This window comes from Octopus bimaculoides, chromosome 26 (assembly GCF_046866305.1).
Source record: "Octopus bimaculoides isolate indiv1 chromosome 26, ASM4686630v1, whole genome shotgun sequence".
Classification (NCBI taxonomy): Eukaryota; Metazoa; Mollusca; class Cephalopoda; order Octopoda; family Octopodidae; genus Octopus; species Octopus bimaculoides.
Window position 1 is genome coordinate 12,120,374 of NC_142953.1, and position 16,169 is coordinate 12,136,542.

Here is a 16,169-nt window from a genome sequence, read left to right on the forward strand (position 1 = left end):
ATATATATATACATACACACATATGTATGCACATATATATATATATACTTACACACACACACACACACACACACACACACACATATATATATATATACACGCATGTCCACACACTTATGCAAATGAGTGATAAATGTGTTGAAACGATGCAAATAGGATGAGAAATTGCTTTCAATATTAATGACCAGCGTATTTGTAGTAACAGCAGTAGTAGTAGTAGTAGTAGTAGCAGTAGTGGTGATTGTGGTGGTAGTGGTACTGATAGATTGATGATGATGATGATGACGATGACGCTGGTATTACGAGTTACGATGAAGGCAATAATAAATACATATATATATAATTTCATATATATATATATATATATATATAATTTCATATATATATATATATATATATATATATATATATATATATATATATATATATATATATGTGTGTGTGTGTGCGTGTATGTATGTATTTATATATGTATATTATTTTATCTAAAAATCAATCTAAAAAGAAATCGATAGATAGACTAATTGATGTATTTTATAACCGACGTCTGTTTTTAATGGATGGCTTTGCTGTGGTTTCACATCTCTATATAACAATTTCATGATTTATCAAATATTTGTTTTATTTTAGTATTATTTTATTTCATTCTGTAATTTATTTTTATCTGCTGACCAAATAGAGTAGTTTTAGATTGGCTAAATGCCTAAATCTTTCTTGCAATCAGTCATGGTTGATTTGTTAAGGGTATTTCTTATTAATCGTAAGTCTACGAATCAGGTCCTGCTTCGCGACAAACAGGCAGGTATAAACTAAACAGTGTCTCGACTTAATGACTCCTTTGAAAATAAAAGTGGGAAGATGCAATTTGTGGGGCCACCTATAAGAAACAGAGGGGCTGAATTTATGTGCAACTCGGAACAACAGCCTGCTGGCGCTGATTCTGCCTGAGGGGTAAGTTATATGTATAAGCAGGTGTTGACTATTTAGACACTTATAGTTTTTCGAGGACAGAATTATTTTTATATATATATATACACACACAGATGCAATATAGAACAGCCACACGCAGGCACCCGTACATACATAACAATACACACAGGCACTGCAACACACACACACACACACACACACACACACACACACACACACACACACACACACACACACGCATATAATGTCTGGCCTATTTGCATCTATCTTTCTGTCAGTTTGAATGCTGAAGTTCCAGAGATGTGAGATGTGACCATTTCAAGCATCTGCTGGTATTGATATATCAATTAGAAAGCATTTTTTTCCTTCATGATCTTTGACAACTATTATTATTATTAATTTTATTATTATTATTATTATTATCATTATTATTATTATACAATACGAAGCGTGCGATGAGATGGCAATATATATTTTGTTGGTTTCGACAGCTTGCCTATCTTTGTCGAGTTCAAAATGAAAAATGATACCACAGAAATTCAAAATTATTGAAATTTCAATTCAAAAATTGGAACGAGAACAACCTCCGTTCTCATGTTGACAGAATGACATCGTCAGCCTTCAAATTTCAAGTTTACAACTGGCAAAAGAAACAAAAAAAAAAACAACTGATGATGACATTCTGTGAACGTGGGAACGCAGTTTGCCCTCGTTCAAATGTTTGAATTTGAATTTCTGTAGTTTTGAATTTCTATGTATCGAAAAAGACAGACACGCTATCGAAATATTGTTCAAAACAATAAAATATCTATTGCCATCGCATCGCGTTATTTGTATCGTCAATTTACCTTTGTGAGGAGTTACGTCAATCCTTTTAAAATATTATTATTATTATTAGTAGTAGTAGTAGTATTTTTTGTATTGTTTCTTCTTGCCCGATAGCTTTTTTTCTAATGTTCAAAAGTATCATTTTGGGGGTCAATCTCTGCGTTAGGGGACGCTTTTATTGACTTGCAGTTCAACGAGGTGAGAAAATGATTAAATTAATTTTCAAACGATAACTGTCGATGTGATATCCCGAGACGGGACTGCCTTCCAAATAGATTAATAATAAATATCCGTATGTAAAATGAAATCCGAAATGGAAAATTACTGCCTGAAGGTACATCGGAAATTCATCGCCAATCCCCGGTGCAAATTTAGGCAAGTCTGAACAGATCAGCAGCAAATTTCTTCATGATAATAATAATAATAATAATAATAATAATGATGATGTTAGTGGGGAGTAGGAGGAAGAGAATAAAGATGTTAATGACGATGATAGTTATAATAATAATAATAATGGCGATAATGATGATGTTGGTGGTGGTGATGATGATGTTGGTGGTGGTGGTGATGATGATGGTCATGATGACAGTGATGGTGATGATAATTATAATAATGTTAATAATTTTAATAATAATAAATTTAATAAGAAGAACAACAATAATAATAATGTTAATAATGATAACGATAATAACAAAAATAATGATGATGATAATATTAACATAACGCAATAACGATGATGATGATGATCATAATAATAATAATAATAATAATAATAATTGATAGACCCTATAGAATAAATAATTATCCGCTTCACTAAATCGTTTCGCGCAGAATCTGCCCACACACATCCTCAGAAGAAATTTACAGTGAAAATACAAAATGATATGACATAATAATAATTTTAAAAAACAACTAAAAAACTATGCAAATGGCAAAGACAACATAAGCAATAATGGTAACAACAACGAAAATATACGGAAATAAGGCAACAATTTTCAATAAGACAGCGAAGCTGAAATGAGTTAACACATCGTTTTACATAAAAAAAAAAAGAAATCTGTCTCAGGGGAAATAACGAAAATTATGGATTGAAAATTTTATATAATTTTGGGCATTTAATTTTTGTAATATGTATTATGTTGATGGCGGTAAAGGTGGCGTTGGTGTTGTGTTGTTGGTGTTGTGTTGTTGGTGTTGATGGTCGTCGCCGCCGTTTGGTGTGGGTTGAAAATTGGATTTTTGATGTACTTATTTAATTTTTTTTTTTTTGTTTGCATGATTTAATTTCTTTACATTCTGCTCTTTTTTTTGTTTTTTAGCTAGGAAAAGGTTCATTGTGAAATTTTCAAGGCATACATACATACATATTCACATACATTCATATGTATGTATGTATATATATATATACGCACACACATCTATACACGGATATATATATATACATATACATACCCACATACATACAAACATATACATACATACGTGTATATATATATATATATATATATATATAGTCTTTTTAGATCGTCTCGTTCATTCTAGAAAAAGTTTCAAGGATTTTTATGAAGAATTGTATAATATTACATCAATCATCATCATCATTGTCGTCATCGTCGCCACCGCCGTCGTTGCCACCAAGGTCGTCGCTACCACAGTTTCCACCGCTGCCATCATTATACTTTTTATTATTATCCCCATTTTCGCAATCATTCCCATGTTTCACTGCTACCGATGACACGATTGTCAAGCTGTATCAGTTTTCCTTTCTCTTGCGCGATATCCTTGACGCTAAGAGGTGTGGTTTGCATTAAAAGGCAACTACCGGTCTTTTCGAAAAAATATAACGAACCTTGCATAGGTCGGCATAAGTCTGATCAAACTCGTAACCAAAGCTAGAGACACCGCATCGGTAATCTTCAAGTTTAGGGGGATAAAAAAATAAATAAAAATATTCAAGGGAAATAACTGAACGACTTACCAGTATTATCCGTTTTCTTCTAGCTGTTTATAAATAAATCACACCCTAACCCTAATCCTAACCCTAACGTCAATCAAATCACGTGTGTGATTTATTTATAAACAGAGATGTACGGAGAAAACTGTTAAGACGTTCAGTTACTTCCCTTGAATATTTTTATTTATTTTTATTATCCCCCTAAACTTGAAGATTACGCACCGTATCTATAACTAATCCTAGTGTCATAGAACCAACCAACAAATTCATCTCAATCACCAGTACTATTACTACCAAACTACCGCAGCCAGTGCCACTATTACTAACAGGCTTACCAACAGCACAATAATGACATTCGTCATCAACATCATCTCGATAATTAGCACAGACATAGACATAGCTATACTCTTGGTCTTTTCATTATTGATCAAGCTGTGTATCCAGCTGTTATATATCTTAAACACCGTAAAAGGAAGTGCCTTCCTTATGGTCATAACGCACTGCTTCTTCCAGAAACTGAACTCGTGTCATAGTGATTGTGAACCGAACGCCTTAAACACTCAACCACACATCTTCAAAGCACACACACAAACACACACACGCACACGTACACACACGCATACACACACACACCGACATATGTATGCGTTATAAGCATTTATAAAATTATGCTGTAAGGTGGAGAGTATCAGAGGTAGCTCAGTCGATTAATACATCATTCTGTGTTTTATGTACGTTTAGAAATTACACACACACACACACACACACACACGAACACAAAGACACACATATGTATATATTTAAAAATATATTTGCTTATGTGTACTGATATGAATGTATGTACGTAAGCGCATCTCTTATCTATATATATATATATATATATATATATATATATGTATATATGTGTGTGTGTGTGTTTGTGCGCGTGTTTATGTGTGTGTGTGTGTGTGTGGAGGGGAGGAGGTAATTGTTGAAGAAATTTCGCCCTGAATTAATATTAAAACTGTCCATTAAACATTGAACAAGCGTTAGTAAGGAGAAATGTGATGATATATACCACCTCCATCACCACCACCAACTTTACACGTAGCAATCATATCGATACACACACACACACACACACGTACACGCACACACACATACACACGCAGACACATCCATACCGGAAACTTTTACACAGACGCATAAAACCAATCACATATACTGCCGCTCACTATACTTTCCTGTTGATCTATCGATCCTCAATGATTTTAAGTTGGGAGATTAATAGTCTGTTATTATTATTATTATTATCAATATTATTATTATTAGTAGTATTATCATTACCATTACTATTATTATTATCATCATCACTAATATTATTATTATTATTATTATTATCATTATTATTTTTACTATTATTATTATTATTATTATCATCATCATTATTATTACCATCATTATTATTATTATTATTTTTTCTTCGAACTATGAAAATTCATATTTGTTTTTATCCTCGAAATACAACCTTTTGGGGGCTATTTGCTAAATTATATACATTTTTTGGAGAACTTGTGAAAAGGAATCTAATGATTTGTTTCTGAAGGTTTAAATAATATATTTGCACGCGCTGCATTTTCACATACAAAATAGCTACCAAGCATAATTATTTTACAGCACTTAACACTAAAAGAGCTAAAGAAACACAAAACGAAAACACTCAACCAAAAATACGAGTGGAAGAATAAAATGTACAGTTTGATACTCATAGAACAAAACGCAAATTTTAGACGTCAGCCGTGGAGAGCCTTACTAAAAGACAATAAACAATGATTGATATATACGAGGGGGGGGGGGTTGAAAAATTCCCGGTTTGCGTTAAAGAAGATGTAGGGGGATCAGTTAATTTTGATTTTATTCAACATATTTCCCTCTCAGATTCACACACTTATTACAACGGTCCTTCAGATTTTGTAAGTCCTGTAAAAGAACTCGGAAGGATGGGCCTCCAGCCAGGCCTTTCGCAATACCCTTAATACCAGGAACTTTTCAGCACCCATTTGTATGTATGCGCCTAAAGAAATTAGTGATGGTGTACGTAAATTACTTAATAATGGCCGGTTTGCAAAAAAAGGTGAAAATCCTGAAGTTTCTGTCATATTTGTGGTTCGAATTATATACGGACGTGGGTTTGTGTGGTAGCCACATTAGGATTGAAAACCACATGCATGTCTGGCAGCGTGTGGAATGTCATGTTTTCTGTGAAGTTTAGGGTGTAAAACCTCCTGTTGTAATGTGCATGAGAAACTGGAATTATTGAGAGCTAAAATTAAAAAAACTATTAAATCTCCAACAATGTTGTCATTGTAATTGGAATGTTTGGTTGTATTTTACCAACAATTATTTTTTTAAAGGAATTAAAATATTTTAAAGTTAATACAAACTAGATGGAAAAGGAATATGTATCAACAATGATCAAATATAGAAAATATAGCCCAAATACCCAAGTAAGTAATCTTGAACATTGAAATAATACAATAACAATAGTAATAAAAAATCTTACCTGTTGTGGTCCATTCATATAGTAATCCCGTAAATGTAATCCTTTGGTTAATTTATCGACCCCGAAAGGATTAAAGGCAAAGTCGACCACGCTGGGCACGACAACAATAATGATGATACTTCAATGGCCACAAGGAACGATAAAACGTTTAGGACAACTGAAAGACAAAAGACAGTGGGAAATTACATATATACATGAAAGCAATAAAACAAGAAAATCAAGAAAATGGATAATGAAGTCTCTGACAGAAGAAAATACTCATCAGTCACGGCATGCCCATCAACCACGGAATGGGTGTTGAATGCAAATGGAGCGCCGGACAAATGGAATACGTTGCTTCTACAAAAAGTGGAAGAGCACTAAAGTTTATTCAGATATGGACTGGGTTTAAGCACGACGGTCGGTCGACCCATTTCTCTTTGAAACAGATTATGCAGCTCATCGCCTAATCTCAGTTTCGTTCTATTTGGAGATCTACATGAAACCACATTTGACCCACAACTTTCTTGATTGAAACTAGCTGCTGCATTAGAACAGTGAATATCACCTCGAAGTGGTTAATGTCAGATATTGCCAGAAGTTTCGGTCTTACATTGAAACAGTCACCGAAGCTGAAGGCGGTTTCATAGAATAATTTGCTTAAAAATTATTATCAAGAATAATTGCACAAATTGCATACCAAAATTGTCCTCAAATACTCCTCGCACCCTGTATGTATATATCTATCTATCTATCTATCTATCTCTCTCTCTATATATATAATTATTCAATATTAACAGTTTTGTATTAGAAAACCAGGAATTTATACAAGGCTGTAAAAGATGTGCTCAAACTAGTTGAGACATAGGTACAAAGTTAATTGCAAAATAAAACCGTTTGGGTCATCGACTCGAAAAGCCGTAGCCCACCAATGACCACATATAAGAAGTACAACATAGACCACGAAAACCAAATTAGTAAAGGGAGGTCAAAATTTTATACATAAAAAGAAAAATCGATTAAAAATGCAATAGAATAATATAAATAAATAAACAGCGATTAAAAATATTAGAGACTGGTACAAATACAGTAGAATAAAAATATATATAGAAAAAATATAGAGAAAAAAAATAATACATAGGGAGACGTAGCACAACAGTTCATTCGCTGAGGCCAATAAAAGAAGTTCAAGATAAATAGTACGAAAGTTCAACTACCTGCCTCATGACAGCAAATTTCGTAGGTAAAATCCAATTTCATAAACAAGAATACCGAAGCGCACGGGACAAAACAACAACAGGACAACAGACCATCCAAAGTGTGGCGAAGTAAAATCCAAGTTTCACCATTCCGCAGGTAACATCAGTAAAGTCAAACCATAAACATCATTTACAGTGGATTACGAGTATAGGTGGAACACAAACACAGAACACCTATGGCTATTTCGGGGGTATATCACCGTATTTAGGGCACAATAGAGCACAAATTGTGAGAAAAGACACACAGACATCAACGAAGTCACCAGTCAAAAAGAATATAATTATGAGAGCAAGCTTAAATAAATAATATGGATTAGACCAAAAAAAAAAAAAAAGAAACAAGAAAAAAATCTAATTATTAGTATACCCTTTAGAATAGTCAGGCAGGTTTGGTAACCAAACCTATTAGGTTTCAAATCCAACGTAAACCATGATAAAAAAATAAATACTACCATTGTATCCATATTTTTATTATCATTTTAATATCAATTATTTATTTACTTCTATCATTACCATTACTATCACCATTACTACCATTATTACCACTACTAATACTATTATTTTTGTTCTTATTCCTATTTTTATATAGTTTTAGGAAGGTGGAGGAAAATTTATGATTGCAAAAAGGGATTACCTCGATAAACTTATTCAAGGTTTTCGGCCCAAAAGACCTAAGAATGGAAAGGGATTCCCTAATGCATAATAAGCACTTGCTAATATTAGCCCTAAATTGGGGGGGGGGGGGGGGTTCTAGATAAGATTGACCATTCAAGATAGTACTTCTTATTCCTCCTCTTGAGGTCATGTAGGTAAGAGGCGAGTGTTGTGGAATTATAATATTTCTCATTAGAAAAGGAACTCATGTGCACCCTATACCTGGCTTTAAAATTCACTGAACTTCCAATATAAAACTTATTTTGTTTGTCCTCGTCTCTAACTACACATTTATACACTACGTTTGTGGATAAACAAAGTCCGCCGAGAGGACATAAAGAAAGGTCCCTACAATTACATAATTTTTTACGGCCACCCTTAAAGTCATTTCCAACATTATTAACCACCCTCAGAAATTTATTCTTATCCAGCATTCCACTTATTTCATTCCCGGATTTAGGCATAATCCGAGGGAATGAAGAGCCCGTTCCACCACCGTCGTGTGGTTTACAGTTGGTTTTATTTGAAACAGGGTTTCCCTGTGGCGTACATTCGCATATCTTTAACTTATTTATTTTATTCCTATTTAAAGAGGCAATAATGGATGCTAATATATATATATATATATATATATATATATATATATAAACACACACACACACAAGTACTCGCATATACATATATATATATATATGCATGCATATATGTATGTCTATGTATGAACGTAGGAATGTATATATCTATCTATGTGTTTATGTATGTATATCCATATATCATACAGATTGACACATTGATGGGTGCATGTAAAATATGAAAGTAGGCGTGTTTATTCTACATCAAACCCATTTCATTATACACACTGCAATTTAATACGTGAGCAACTGGAGTGAATGATATCCAACTCAAAAACACCATTGTCTAGCAGAATTCTCTGTTCTTCATATATATATATATATATACATACATATAAAGAAAAATATACGAATACACACAGGCACACACACACACACACACACACACACACACACACACATATATAAATGTATATTCGAATGTATGAATGTGTGCGTATCTAATCATGTATGTTCTATGCATAAATATATTTGTCTCTATATGTATACAGAAATATTATATATATATATATATATATATATATATATATATATACTTGCATTAAGTGTATATAAGTAACCAAAAGAGAATTCTTCGAGACAATGGCTTTCGCGGACTTGAATATCATTCTCCACTTGCTGTTATATTAAATTGTTGAGTGTATAATAAGAGGGGTTTGATGTAGTATAGGCACGCCTACTTTCATATTTTATGCACACAAATAACATATATTCAATACGCACACGTCTATCTATCAATCTATATTTGGATATTATACACATGTATGTATGTGTATTCTCTGTGTATTAAGGCACACATATACATATGAGTCTTATACATATAAGCACACACAGACACTCACATACACACGCACACACACACATATATATATAGCTTGATGCCATTCACAGAAATGCTTATAAATGTACATAGTTTGATAATTTAAAACTTAGATCATAGCTCCCTCTGCATATATTTATGTGTTTACACAATTTTACACATATGTATGCATTCATACATGCCAACAGTCATACATATATAGATATATATCCATTCATCCACACACACTAATACATATATATAAATACACATATATAGATACACACACACACAGATATATGAGAGATAGATAGACAGATAGATAGATAGATAGATAATATAGTTATATGCATTATAAATATATATATATATAAATATATATATATATATGTATATGTGAAAGATTATGCATATATACATGTATATACATATATGTGTGTATATATAGACAGAGAGGATAAGAGATAGATAAAGGGAGAGATAGGTGTGCATGCGTATGTATGTGTATATATGCACGTGTATATATTCTTCACATATACCTAATAATATATTCCCGTGTATTGTGAAATGCAAATCATAAATAAATAAATGTCAAAAAATGCTAGAAACAAAACAAATATTTTAACACAACAATAACAACAAAACTCCAAAACAAAAGAATATTTTATTTATTCATTTATTTCTTCCCGAAAATCAGATAAACACAACGATATTTTCATGAACATCGGAAGAATAGACAGTACATTAAACAGGACAAAAAAAAATCTTAGAAAGCAACTAAAAATGCAAGATTATCAAATAACCTTACCTCGCTGATATGAAAAATATTGAAAGTGACAAATACAGATCAATACGTAATGATAGATTCAGCGTATATAATGTGCTATGAAAGATAATGGTTTATTTCAATGTTAAATGGTAATATTGTGCAAACAACACAAAGAAAATCGCAAAGAAATCAACAACAAAAATAAAAATTAAATATAAATATGTGTTCTGTTTTTAGAGAAAATCGAAATAGACAAACACACACATATATATATTAATATATGTATTAATATACATACATGCTGCAAACAAACATACATACACACATACATGCATATATACATATACATATATGCATATATATACATATATATATATACAGGCACACACACCACACATATACACAATGTAATCTAAGCTGTGAGTCAAACAATGAAAATTGATATCATATATGATTGTCATAACAAAACGGGTGTATATAATACTTATATTATTAATGGTTGTTTTCTTTATTAGCCTCAAGGGCCTATCCTCTAATACAAACCACGTCATACACATGGCGTGCGAAATATGTGGGGGCGTAGCTTATATAATAAAACAGAGGAATATCGAGAACTTAAACGTGAGAAAAAGGGCTAAGAGTTTATATGCAGTATAGATATAGATAAAGGTATTGACTTACTAAAGGACTTGGGTGGTCTTATTGTAGGGAACAAGACTTAGTACGGTTCCGACCTAGTTTCTCTTTTGACACAGCTTGCTCCTTCCTAACCCGACATACAGATTAGAAGCTAACTGTCTTACGCACATTATTGTATGTTCATGGCATACAAGTCGAAGTCTTAAGCCTAAAATTTACAGCCAAAATAAATAGTTCGACCCCGAAGGGCGTAGAATTGATGTGAAATGTCACATAATTTGGATAGCTAGTCATGAAATTTGAATGATGTTTGTACAAATTATATAAACGACTCACGGAACATACACTTCCTTGACGCAAAATACTCCGAAGGAACTGGAGATTTCCGTGGGATAATAAATGATAGACTGTATATAAAATTGCTTGTTGAAACGCCCACAAGTAGAATGGAGCACCTGTCTCTTCAGAGAAATAGGGTGATTGGGCATTTCTCATTTTCCTCCTTCTGTCTAGTATAGCCTTAATTAGAATAGGTAGTAAAAATTTACGTGCCCTGGGGGCCGCCTTGGAAAACGGGTCATTTTTTTTCAATGACCTCAAGTCACTAGATATAGATGTGGTAGCCAGTGAGAGCTATATTTGCCAACTATGAGCCGTCAAGTCCTCTTTCGGTCGCTACGAAGCGTACAAATATCCAGGTGGACTGGGGTTCGACTGTGGAATTGTTGTCTGGTTTCGGAAGGATCTGGATCTGAAGATATATCTGATCCCGAAAGTAAATTGTTGGTATAAGTATATTGTATATACATATACATACATACATACATACATACATACATATATATATATATATATATATATATATATACGTGTCATTGTATGTATATACATGCATGCATACATAAATACATACATACATACATACAGACAGACAGACATGCATACATGCATGCATGCGCACTAGCATACAAAGGTATATGTACCTAAAGCTTCTAACTTCTAGTTGGTTCTTCAACAACAACAACAACAACAACAAAGTAATGTTCAATCAGTCACTTCACTCCAGAAGTACTACCTTACTATGACAGGTTTATTGTTTGGTGTTCCTCTCATATTTGATATTTTATGCTGATATGCAATGTATATATACACTTACGTGTATGTATATATGTATATATATGCGCGTGTAGATGAGAGAGAAATAGAATGTGCCTATAGATAGACGCCTGGCTTTAGCATTAGCAAACAATTAAAATTTCATTGTAGTACTTACGTATGTACAGTGGTCTACATATATATATATATATATATATATATATATATATATATATATATATAGTTAACTTAATTTATAGAGGTTATAAAATGAGCAAGGGTTACTCCAGCGAAATGATCCGAGGGGGTACTTGACATTTTAGTTCGGGCTCAATGAGGTGAAAATTGTTCTAGATTGTAGTTTGCGCACGCATACACACACACACACACACACACACACACGAATAAACTCACGAACACAGGCACACGATCACACACACACTCATGCACGCACTCACACACTCATGCACGCACTCACACACCAGGTATGGGAAGGTAAGTAATGTTAAAGTTACTCATCGAACGAAATACGAAGAAATAAAGAAATATAACTGAACGTAAAAAACAAACGAAAAACGCCATTAAATATCAGGCAAAAATAGTAATTGTAAAAGAAGAAGAGAAAATTGTTATAATGATGAAGAACCCACTTGAAACGAAGAGTTAAATTTTCCTGCTCTCTTCACACTGAAAATCACGCAGTCTCACGATCACAGGAACCCATAAAAATGCACTGAGACACAACCATGGGCCTGGTACTAAAACACATAAATCATACCACCATTAAATAAATACATACATACCTGCAAACAGACATACATATATATGTACAAGAGTTTACATATATATATATATATATATATACACACACACACATATATGTATGTAGGTAACACGCACACATAAATTTATTTATTTATTTGCACAGGTGTGTGTATATATATGTATGTATACTTATATACATACATGCGTTCAGTTATATTTGTGCGCGCGCGCGTGCGTGCGTGCGTGCGTGCGTGCGTGCGTGCGTGCGTGCGAGCGAAGGCACATGGCTCAGTGATTAGAGCACCGGGCTTACGTCCATGAGGTTGTGAGTTCGAATCCCGGTCCGGGCTGTGTGTTGTGTTCTTTAGCAAAACACTTCCTTTCACGTTGCTCCAGTTCACTCAACTGTAGAAATGGGTTGCGACGTCACAGGTGGCAAGGTGTATCGGCCCCTTTGCCTTTCCCTTGGATAACATTTGTGGCGTAGAGAGGGGGGCCGGTATGCATGGGCTACCGTCTTCCATAAGCAACCTTGCCCGGACTTGTGACTGGGAAGGTAACTTTCTAGGTGCAATCCCATGGTCAATCATGACCAAAGGTGTTCTCAGGATATATACATATATATATATATATATATATATATATATACTTAATTATATTTATACGACGGGCTTCTGTCAGTTTCCGTCTACCAAAGCCACTCACAAGGCTTTGGTCGGCCCGAGGCTATAGTAGAAGACACTTGCCGAAGGTGCCACGCAGTGGGACTGAACCCGGAACCATGTGGTTTGGAGGCAATGTTCTTACCAGACAGCCACTTCTGCGCCTATTTTCCAAAGGTGCCACGCAATAGGACTGAACACACAACAATGTGATTGGGAAACAAACCGTTTACCACACAGCCAAGCCTAGACCAAATCCTTTGTCAAGATTTCTGCGTAACTCAATATACATAGTTATTCCTAATTCTTTGAATAGCTCAGCTACTATACAACCGTACAGTGCCATGCTTTACAGCTTGTGATAAGACAGCAACCATCGAGGGCGTTTCTGTGCGATCTCTACCTATGTTATAAAGAACAGCTTAATCTCACTAAATCACATTCTACAAGCTGAAACGAAATAAAAGAATAACTTGCAGATTCTAGTTTTATACAAAATTAACGCTGAAATACTTGTTATTATAACAACACTAACAACAGCGAAACAGAATAAGCGATGATTCCCATATCGATCCCTTCTGTCAGGAAATCTTGGTAAATTTCAAAGATTAATTTCAAAGCAAGTCGTTTTATGCCACTTTTTGTTTGGGATCATGAGGAGGTCTGGCTAACAGGAAATTATACGATTCACTCCTTCATGTAAAGTTACTCGATACACACACAGTTAAACTATGCAAGACTTTTTCCAGGTTTAAAATGTGACATTGTTTTCGTTATCTACTTTCTGACAATGGAGCCTTGAATGTTTGTTAGAAACCACCTCCTTCTTCAGAGGAAGAATTTAAATGATTAAATACATACATACATACATACATACGTACATATCTGTGTATACTATAGCCCGAGGCTGTCGTAGAAAACACTTAACCACGGTGCCACAAAATGGGACTGAACCCAGGACTATGTGGTTGGGAAGCAAACGTTTTATCACACAGCTACTCCTGCGCCTATATTCAGGTTTGCTTTGTCGTCCAGTTAATCCCCTTTTCAGGAGAATAGCGTGGATTATTTGAAGGAGGTTCAGTTGCTATTTGAATCTAACCTAGCAACCGCATTGACGTTCTTTCGTTGACTCTTTAATCTTCATCTCACTTAACAACTGCCTCCCAACTCATAAACAATGAGCAAATTTGCTTTCCCTCATCTGTAAACCAAGGAGCTTTTTTATGTAGCTTTTTTTTTTATATGGCTTTTTCCATGTAGCTTTTGATTTCTCGACAGAACATCCGGGGTTAACGTAAAATTACTGTAACTACTAAAATCCTAGAATATATATATGTATATATTTTTACTTCATATCTAAATATGTTTGTTCTTGTATCTTAAGTGTTTTAATCTTTAAAAAATTTAGTTTCACCTACAAAAAGCATCAAATGGATAGCTGCCAGTTTGAATCCTTAGTATTCCGACTTTCTTCTTGAATTATAGTATACTTGCTGAATATTCCGCAGACCCGTGTACCCTTGATATAAATCACAGACAATAAAATTACTGTCGTAGTGTGAGACACGATTGACCATTTGAAATACAACTACAATCCATTCGACGGCTTTCCATAGAACTTTCATTTGCCATCTGGTCAACCTGAGACTATGGCAAAAACACTTGCTCAAACTTCCACGCATCGGGATCAAACTCACTATCATACCAGCCATCCAGTACGCTTCGTACCTGTTTTAACTAATCCAATCCACGAATCCCACGGTGAAGCCTCGGACAAAGAGTAAACCATCATATCGATGATATGTTGTTTCAAATAACCTGTGGGTCGTTTTCATCTTTTCTGACCTTCCACTAGTTTTAGACGTTGTACAAAAATGTTATGAATGCCTTTATTTATCTTAGGGTAAAGGTACATAATAATATCAAGCGATTGGTGTGCTGCGAATGGTTAAAACTGTCAGGAATAGCTTTACTCTAGACAAAGACATAAATATTTTACGAATGAACAAACGTTGAAGCGCCGAGTGAGTTGAAATAATCTCAGAAATTAAAGAAATCTCGGAAGCAGGAGAATAATTGAGAAAACAGTTACGGAGTTCGATTCTCTGTAGGGAAGAAATGAAATGAAGAAATGAAATGGCTGCATGCGCCCCACTCTCATGCAGTACCATTTGAACGTTTATATACACTATTTACAATCGTTCAATTTTGCATCGTTTTTTTCTTAATCATCATTTTATTTTCTCTCTTTTTTCCATGAAACACTTTTACTTTTTTTCTCAACAAAACAATTTTACTTACTGTTTCTTTTCTTTTTAATACCTCATGAAAGGCTCCAAGTCTTTTAGCTCAATTACTGGTGGCAGGTGTTCGAACTCCACCAACACTCCGGGCGGGGTCAATCCCGTCTCCTCACATGTCTTTCAATCTCTTGTATGTGTCTTTGTCGACCACAATGGCCTTCACGTTTTCGGAATATATACCCGTGGGTAACCTTACTCTAATGGTATGCTTGAATTTAAAAATGTTTCTTTCTGTCTCTTTGCTTTTGGCATATGTTACGAAATTCCATTTATTTTTTCCTCTTGCTTTTCTCTTGTCTTCTTCCACTTCTGGTACCTTTTCCTTTTCAACTCTGAACAATCTCTCCATTTCACCC

The 16,169-nt window shown here is 34.1% G+C and overlaps 1 long non-coding RNA gene across 1 annotated transcript in view; it reads right to left on the reverse strand.

Moving 5' to 3' along the window:
• The window catches only part of LOC128250916 (uncharacterized), a 37,955-nt gene that overhangs the window by 8,609 nt on the left and 13,177 nt on the right, over positions 1–16,169 (reverse strand). Inside the window, exon 2 of the long non-coding RNA XR_016238512.1 lies at positions 6,255–6,411. This is a non-coding gene — a long non-coding RNA (uncharacterized LOC128250916). The remainder of the gene's footprint in view (positions 1–6,254; positions 6,412–16,169) is intronic.